This window comes from Erigeron canadensis, chromosome 2, assembly GCF_010389155.1.
Source record: "Erigeron canadensis isolate Cc75 chromosome 2, C_canadensis_v1, whole genome shotgun sequence".
Taxonomy (NCBI): Eukaryota; Viridiplantae; Streptophyta; class Magnoliopsida; order Asterales; family Asteraceae; genus Erigeron; species Erigeron canadensis.
In genome coordinates, this window is record NC_057762.1 from 17,063,906 (window position 1) to 17,073,727 (window position 9,822).

Below are 9,822 nucleotides of genomic sequence, written 5' to 3' on the forward strand. Positions count from 1 at the left end.
AATTAAGTGCTTGATAGAATGTTAAGACTCCAGTAAGAAAGTTAAGTTATGAAAGTAACGTTTATAAGTCGAGGGACCTGATATCGCCTATTTTATATATATTTATTTTACGCGATATCATTTTTTTTTTATTTTATGTTTGTATTATTGTCACTTTTATGGACTTTTATACTTAATACGTAATTTTATATAATTATAGGTCTACGAGATGAAAGTTGACGAAAATATGTTGAATAAGGACCATTTATAAAAAAAAGAAGATTGAAGCTTAAAAGATGCAGAATGTGACACTTTATAATTTCCATAAATATTATTTGCAAGATTTAAAGACTAAAATGAGTGGACGTGTAGACTTGTGATGCTTACATGAACAACAAAACTAAAATATCTATCTTTTAATTTTGTAACTTAAGGAGCAGTGGTACTGTGTGAGAGGCGAAATCAACAAAGCAAGAAACAACAATAGTGAAGTCCATAATTTTCGTGGGCTAATGCTGAAAGAAAGAAGTCAAGTGGGCCTTTGTTTGTGAGTCGGCTAGATTAGAAGGAAAGAGCAAGGACACCGCCTTTGTTGTCTTACGTGGGCTCTAAGCAAGAAAATCCTATATATAGTCAATATATGTTCAAAGGGATTATGACATCTATTTTTTTTACCAATAATAAATAATAAAAAGGTTTTTGGAGTTCGTAGTTCGACTTCGATATCACAGCCAACAAATTCTTGTTTCATTCTTAAACTCTTTTATTTTTATTATTAGTTGCTTATTATTAGACTATATCACTATACAATTATTATTATGAATTTTATTTATATAATGATTGTTAGTTTTATTAATCTTGTCATGAGTAGCTAAATCTTTTATCATTTACTAAGATGAAGTGATACTTTGACGATGATTGCATGATTTTAATCCAAGTTGATTTTATTAACGTTATGCCACGATCTTAATGAATTTTTTCTTGTCACTTATTATTATGGATGTTGGTGATATGTGTATGCTTTGTCGATGGTGTCGGAAGTATATAAGTATGATTTCAATTACTTGTCTATGAGTAGTTGGTGCTAGTTCATGGTGTGATAGTAAACAACATAGTAATAATAGGAAGTAATTTGTTAAATGGGATTAGCGGTTGATGGTGTCACGTTAGTTTCATGTAGGCATGATCCAAAACAAATTGATTAATTGGGTAGATTATATTAAACGTTGGTGGTGCCAGTTTTCTATGATTGAACTAGTTAGTTAATGGAATTGAATAAAGTTATAAGCTTGTCGGCCACCAAGTGAGTTTCTTTGTTCGAATCTAGGTTACCTTGTCAACATATTTGGATTGGGTCTTAATTTAAATGCAACCGGAGTTAATGTGTCATATAGTCGAAAGTAGATGATCTTTTAATTAGATTCTGATATTAAAAACTCTCTTTTCATTTAATTCTTCGGAATTACTAATTTTATTAATTAACTAACTTTTTCAAAATCCAATATGACGAGAGTCTTTTTAATCCAAAGTTTTTCTTAAACTACTTAAAACTCGCTTACTCTTAATTAGTCTCTGTGGATTCAACCTGGACTTACCTTTAAACTATATTGCATACGAACGGGTCCACCGCCCAAGAGTGTGTAGCAGCCAGTTCGAGGGTATTTCTTGTTTATAAATTTAAGACTAGATTTTACACATCAAGTTTTTGGCGCCGTCGCCTGGGACAATTTAAGAGTTTTAGTTTGAGATTTCGTAGTTGATCCTTTCTTGTACTCACGTGCAAGAGAGTTACTTGTTTTCTTAGGTTAATTTTCGATTTTTAGTCTTAATTTTCTGTTTTGTTTTGTTTGTGTAACCTAGTGCGTTTGACGGTTTTTCTATGTTTGTGTTTTCAGGTTTGTTTCTTAGTTGATGACCACAAGGGCTGCTGGTGTACCACTAGTAAGTCCTCAATCTAATCCGGGAAAGACGAAGAGACGTGGGAAGAAACCTTCTAAAACCGATAACCTTTCACCTAGCAAAATAGGTTCCTTAAACTTAAACGTTGAAGCTGAAAGTTCTACCCATTCCACACCACCGGAAAATAAACAACCAACTCCACCGAAAACTTCACCTAGAGATTCACCACATTCAACACCAAACTCCACTCCACCCTCTACACCTCCTACTACATCTAGAAACATGGCTGAAGACATGGTTCATCTGTTTGATAGGACTATTGGGGAGAGTACTCGAGTCATTGCACCTAATAGGGGCTCGTTTATTCTTCCTCCAACCACCGCTCCGAATTTCAATGTCAAGGGTAATCATTTATCTCTGGTTGAGGAAAATCAGTTTGACGGGGTTGTTAAGTGGGATCCGTATGATTATGTGGAGAAGTTTGAAAAGGTTTGTCGATTGTTCAAGTATGAGGAGACTCAAATGCCACATGTTAAGCCTGAATTGTTTCCGTTGTCTCTCACGGGAGAGGCGGTGACATGGTATAAGAATCTCGATGAAAATATAGTTGAAACATGGGAAGAATTGAGAGAAGGTTTTATTGAGCGGTTTTTTCCGGCTCAATTGGTTGAAATAGTGAAGTTGGAGATCCGGGCTTTTAAGCAAAGGAGTGGTGAGGATTTGGTTGAAGCATGGAAAAGGTTGAAGGAGTTGATGAGGAATTGTCCCAGGCATGGTATTCAATTGAATGAGCACATTCTCGTTTTCGTCCGGAGTTTAGATAGCCACACTCAAAGGGAATTGGATTGGGCTTGTGGAGGTAACATTAATAATGTTGCTTACAATGAAGCCTATAAGGTTATGGAAGATATGGTTCGTACAAGTGTGATTTGAGAAGCAGGTTGAACTAAATCGGATCTTGACAAAACGGGAAGAAGAAGTGTTGCTCGGGTTGATAGTGGTGGACATGATGATGTGGTGGCTGAAATTAAGGCATTGGCGAGCCACATGGATAAGCAATTTGCGAGTATGGATGGAAGATTCGGGTTGATTGAGAAGGATTTAAAGACGGCGGTTGCGGGTTGTGATAATTGTGGTGATAGACATTACACGGAAGATTGTGATGAAGCATCAAGAAAGGAAGAAGTTGATTATGTTCAAAACCAATACCAACCACCGTTTGCAAACCGAGGACTTTTTCAAAGGAATGGAGCTTATCAAAACCGGTACCAAGGTAGTTCTATTTCTAATTTTAATTCTAATGGTGCAGGAAATTATAGGTCTATATTGGGAGCTTCATGGCAAGGAAGCAATCAAGGATGTCCTTCGGTTCAACCGGTTGAAATTGTTGATCCTAATGCCGAGCTTAGGGATCTTGTGAAGAAGTTCATGATTGATCAAGCTAAGAAGAATGATAACTACCGCACCGATATCACCGCTTTGAATGATAAGATGAATCAAAATATCAAGAATCAACAAGCGGCAATCAAGGATTTAGGTGTGAGGCTTGATAGGATGGGTAATTCTAATCGTCAACAAGGTTCATTGCCTAGTAATACCCAACAAAATCCTAAGCTTTTCGGTTCAAATGATGGAGGTAATAAGTATCAACACCCAAATGGTAGGAATGAGCATGTAAATGCCATTATTACTCGGTTCGGTAAGGTAGTTAATTCTCCTATTTCTACTCCTATTTCTAGTGCTACTAATGTTTCCACGCAGGTTGATAGTGTGGACGAAGAAGATGATCAAGTTGATGAAGAGATAGTAGTGGAGCCGAACCCAGCCGTGAAATCACCGGCCGTTCCATCTACATCTACTACACCGGTTGCTACAACGGTAGCTAAACCGGCGGTTTGTTGAACCTGAGGTGAAGGCGTACAAGCCTAAGATTCCTTTCCCTCAGAGATTGAAGAAGGATAAGCTCAAGGAACAATACGGTAAGTTTGTGGACATAATTAAATCGGTTTATATTAATGTGTCTTTGGTTGATTTGCTTTCAGGAATGCCGATTTATGCCAAGTTCATCAAGGATCTTGTGACGGATAAGAGGAAGCTAGAGGAAAGCTAAGGCTACTTTCCTCAACGCGGAGTGTTCGGCAATTGTGCAAAATCAAATCCCTCCTAAACTTGAAGATCCAAGGAGTTTTCTGATTACTTGTTCATTAGATGCTAAACTTACTTGTGATGCGTTAGCCGATATTGGTGCTAGCATAAATTTGATGTCGTTTTCAGTTTATAGAAGGATATATTTAGCGGCGTTGAAGCCAACTCGAATGAGCATTAGGCTCGCCGATCACTCATTTCAGTGTCCCATGGGGATTGCTGAAAACTTGTGTGTTAAAGTAGGCCATATTGTCTTTTTGGCCGATTTTGTGATTCTTGAGATGGAAGAGGACACTAAGGTGCCTGATGCGTAAATCACGCGAAAAACTAAGCACAACGGAATTCAAAATGACTATATTTGGTATTTTCTGGATTTTATGAAATAAACAACAAAACAAGACAATAAATAAAATGATAGATAAAAGAATCCACCACCAAGATTCGTAAAGGCCAAGCCACCGGAACCAAGGATAAAGAAAACACTCCAACCCACCACTATGTTTGATAAAGGTCTAGCCACCACAAACACAGATAAAGGAATCGAAGATTTTGGATCTCACCACTATAATTGATAAAGGACGAACCACCACAATTATAGATAAAGGGATCACTCCAAACCACCAAGATCAAAGATCTATAAAGGTAAATGAAGATTTTTAAGAAATAGAGGTTACTCTATTAATTTCATTCAACTCAACGTAATCTGTGATACAATGAGAAATGAGCCCCTATTTATAGATAAACTACCTGCCTAGGAATCATCGAAATTATAATAAAAAATAATAAGGAAATAAAAAAAATAAAAGGCTGGCACATGGTGGGGACAACCACTAACAAAATGGACCAATAGAAAGACCACGCATAAAGCTTCTAGAAATATTCCTTTTGCAGCCGGGCCCACAAACCGTTAGGAATAACGTTGTCACACGCCCCTCTTTTTGTCTTTATCACAGCTGTCATCCACCTTCTCTTATTGGGTGTCCTTTTGGTACTTATGCTTATCGTAGGATGCCTTTTGGATTATGTATTGCTCCCGCCACCTTCCAAAGGTGTATGATCGCGATATTCCAAGACATGTTGGAGACATCTATGGAAGTTTTCATGGATGACTTCTCGGTCTTTGGTGACTCTTTTGACAAGTGTCTTTCCAACTTGGATAAGATGCTTGAGCGATGTGAGCGGGCACACCTTGTTCTTAATTGGGAAAAAAATGTCATTTCATGGTTAAAGAGGGCATTGTTTTAGGGCATAAGGTGTCTAGTGTGGGGATTGAGGTAGATAAGGCTAAAATTGATGTTATTGCTAAATTACCCCCACATACTAATGTAAAGGCCGTTAGAAGTTTCTTAGGTCATGCCGGGTTCTACCGTAGGTTTATTAAGGATTTTTCTAAGATAACCCCACCTATGACCCGTTTGCTTGAAAAAGATGTGCCTTTTGAGTTTAATTCGGATTGTGTAAAGGCATTTGAACTGCTTAAAGATTGTTTAACTCACTCACCCATTATGGTTTCTCCTGATTGGTCTCAACCTTTTGAACTAATGTGTGATGCGAGTGATTTTGTAGTTGGAGCTGTTTTAGGACAACGAGAAGGTAATCATTTTCGTCCTATTTATTTTGCTAGCAAGACTCTTAATAGTGCTCAACAAAATTACACTACTACTGAAAAAGAGTTGCTTGTTGTTGTGTATGCATTTGATAAGTTTAGGTCATATTTGGTGCTTAGTAAGACCATTGTTTTTACTGATCATTCAGCCCTTAAGTACTTGTTTTCTAAACAAGATGCTAAACCTCGTCTCATACATTGGGTCTTGCTTTTGCAAGAGTTCGACATCGAGATAAAGGATAAGAAAGGGGCTGAAAATTTAGCGGCCGACCACTTAAGTAGACTTGAGAATCCTCACCGTGAGGAATTGAGGGAAGAGGATATAGATGATGCCTTCCCGGATGAATATTTGATGAGTGTTGATGATATTAATGTTCCATGGTATGCAGATTTGGCTAACTATCTTGTTGCAGGAATACTTCCAAAGGGGTGGACACATCAACAAAGGAAAAAGTTATTTTCCGATGTGAAATACTACTTTTGGGAGGAACCATTTTTTTTTTCGTGTTTGTGCAGATGGAATGATAAGAAGATGTGTTTTCGGTGGTGAAACCCGGAAAATCTTGGATGAATGCCACCATGGACCTACCGGTGGTCATTATGGACCATCTATCACCGGTAAAAAGGTTTTTGATGCAGGTTTTTATTGGCCAACAATCTTTAAGGAAACTCAAACTTTGGTCGAGACTTGTGATGCATGTCAACGCCAAGGTACTATCACAAGGAGAGATGAGATGCCTCAAAATTATATTCAGGTTTGCGAAATTTTTGATATTTGGGGTATTGATTTCATGGGGCCATTTCCACCTTCCAATAAGAATTTGTATATCTTGGTGGGGGTAGATTATGTTTTAAAATGGGCCGAGGCAAAGGCATTGCCAACAAATGATGCTAGAGTAGTGATAAACTTTTTGAAGCAATTATTTAGTAGGTTTAGATGTCCTAAAGCCTTGATTAGTGATAGAGGAAGTCATTTTGCTAATTTTCAACTTGCTAAGGTGCTTAAGAAATATGGGGTAGAGCATAGGTTTTCGACTTCATACCATCCTCAAAATAGTGGTCAAGTAGAGAATACAAATAGGGCTTTAAATCGAATTTTGGAGAAAACCGTAGGTGACAACCCGAAGAATTGGTCTAGTAAGTTAGATGATGCTTTATGGGCGTTTTGAACCGCGTATAAGACTCCAATTGGGACTACACCTTATAGGTTGTTGTATGGAAAGACTTGTCACTTGCCGATAGAGGTAGAGCATAAAGCATATTGGGCTCTTAGGAATTGTAATATGGATTTGATAGAAGCAGGTGAGTTAAGGTTTTTACAATTGCATGAACTTGATGAATTTCGATTACAAGCTTACGACAATTCTAGGCTCTATAAGGAGAGAACTAAGGTTTGGCATGATCGTAAGCTTCGTAAGAAAGAATTTAAGGTTGGTGATAAAGTGTTGTTATTCCTCTCTAGATATAAGTTTAAACAACCTAAGTTGACCTCTAGATGGACCGGACCATTTATGATTAAGCATGTTTATCCTACGGGTTATGTGGAATTATTTAGGTCGGATGGAACGTCGTTTATTGTTAATGGTCAAAGGTTGAAAGTTTTTCATGAGGAAGAGGATGTGATGGGAGTTGTGGTGGACGAACTCCCTTTCTTTGAGTTTGATCAATGATTGTAGGGACGAGTCTAGCTAACGACTCGTTAATAAATTAAGCGCTTCTCGGGAGGCAACCCGTGTTTCGTGTTTTATTTTTTGTTTTTGTTTATCTTAGTTTTATTGCTTGTTATTTTGCATTTTTATAGCTTTTTGTTGAGATTTGCAGGTTTCGAGGTGCCCACACACGTTATGGTATGTCTTAAGTGTGGGGGAGGTAAGTCAAAACGATGCAAATTTAGGTAATTTTATTTTTAAATTTTTGTCTAGCATAATGTCATTTTTCTATATATAAAAAATCCAAAAAAATTGAAAAAGTTTAAAAATCCAAAAACATTTGAAAAACATAAAAAATCCAAAAAGATTTTGATTTTTAGTTTAGTTTGTTTCTTTTTGGTATTTAGGATTTTAGTCATTTATTTTAGTTTTTAGTTTATCTTTTATTTTTATTTTTATTTTAATTTTAGTATTTTTAATGTGTTTGTTGAGTTTGTGTTAGAGCTTTAAAGAAAGGATTTAAATGCGGTTGAAATGCAGTTAGCACTTATTTTATCTTTGAAATCAACCGAGCATCATGGAGCAACCATTAAACCTGGGAAGTTTCACTTTCTTTTACTCTTTTATTTTCTTTCTCCTATTTCCCATAGTTTTGTTTTAGTTCATTGTACATTGATGACATTGTACAATTCAAGTGTGGGGGGAGAGGTCAATAGGAAAAAGCCGGGTTATTTTGGGTAAATTTGAAACTTTTGCTTGCTTGTCCTTATAGTTGAATTACTTTGTCACCTAGATTTAATCATATTTAGTAAGTAATTGAACTATAATTCCTTTGGTCAAAATTTTAAATTTATGAAATGTGTTTTGAATGATTAATCAAGCAAATCCCTTCTGGATTGATAACATTACTAGCACACTCTACCACAAAACACCCAATATGTGAGATCTTGATTCATTTATAGATTTGATACGTATTACGGTTTTGGTTTAGTTGCCTTGTAAATTTGTCCCTCTCATAGACTTTTGGATTTATCCGGAAATAAGAGTCTCTTTTAGAGCTTTGAACTATGACGTGCAAGTTTGAGGTTAATTTATTCCATTTCTGCATTTCTTTCTTTGATATGAGTGTACCGGTGATAGCGTTGATTCTAGAATTTGTCTTAGTTGATCGTCCAGTAGTTTGCTAGATGATAAAGAGGTAAATTTAGGATTAAACCCTTTTTCTTTGTTTATTCACCCTTTGTTATGTTCATCATTGCTTAACCATGTTTATGTGCATGTGCTTAGTAACTAATCACATCGGTTAGTGAATTTCCTTGTTTTAACCCTTGTTGCACTCATTTTTAATGCAAGATACACTTAGAAAACTTGTTAAGCCTTACCTTTTCGTTTGTGTTTAAATCCACCTAAATATATAACCTTTTCTTCACCATACCGATAGTCGAAATCCTTGGTTGGTCATTAGTTGCCTATGCTAGTGGGATGAGTTGGGGTTGTCTTGGTTGTGTCGGGTTGGTATATTTCCGTTTGTTGGGGGTAGATTGATTTCGTCATGATTATGGATAAAGTCTAGATTATTCTAATTAGTATGAGTTATGATTTGTTAACGTCTTTTAAAGTTATAAAAAGGGGGTACCAATTACGCAGGGTAAAAGTAGTTCATTAAAAAAGAAAAAAAGAGAAAGAATAAAAAGAATTTAAAAATAGTAAATAATATATATAAAAAAAAGAATGAAAAAGAACTTGGATTGTCAGTTGGGTATTTTCCCTCATTTTTGTCAAATCAAGTTAAGTTGGTAAGTTAGTAGACCAACAATTGCTTCATTGATTAAATCTTTTGGTAGATGAGTTGGTACATGTGTTTAAAACCAACAAAATGTTCTTAAATTGTTTATATTCTTCATTTGGAGTTGGCAAGTACATGTAAGCCAATATTGGTAAGATATGGTGGTATTCTTCATTTGGAGTTGGCAAGTACATGTAAGCCAATATTGGTAAGATATGGTGGTTAGAAGTCGTTTGAAGGTAATACACCATAATGGTGTCGGTTTGTATCGGTCTATTGGGGGAGTAGAGTCGGGAGAACGTCTTTTGGGTTGTGGTTAGATGGCAACTAGTGATATGGGTTGTGTTGGACTAGACTATATGTAAAAACTTTATTAATTGTTGTGTTATTTCCTTTTAACACCAATTATATCCCAAAACGTCCATACACAATTTTAATGACCCTTGTAAGCCTTCAGATTTGTATGTTACAGCCGTGTTATTTACCTCTTTTGATAGACGTTATATGGTGCTAGCGCCATGGTAACGTAGGGATGATTCTATTACAAGCCTATGGTTAAAATATATGCATCACGATTAGGCTTCGAGTGATTGATACAATATTTCAACCCTAATAGTTTGTTAGTTGGAGTAGGTTAGTTGAGAAATTATTCTCTCATTTGATTAAAGTGCTTAGTCGTGTTTTCGAGACTTGTAGATCATTCAAATATTGTCAAACATTTCAATTTTCATTTAAGATTAAAACTACTTAACCATTAT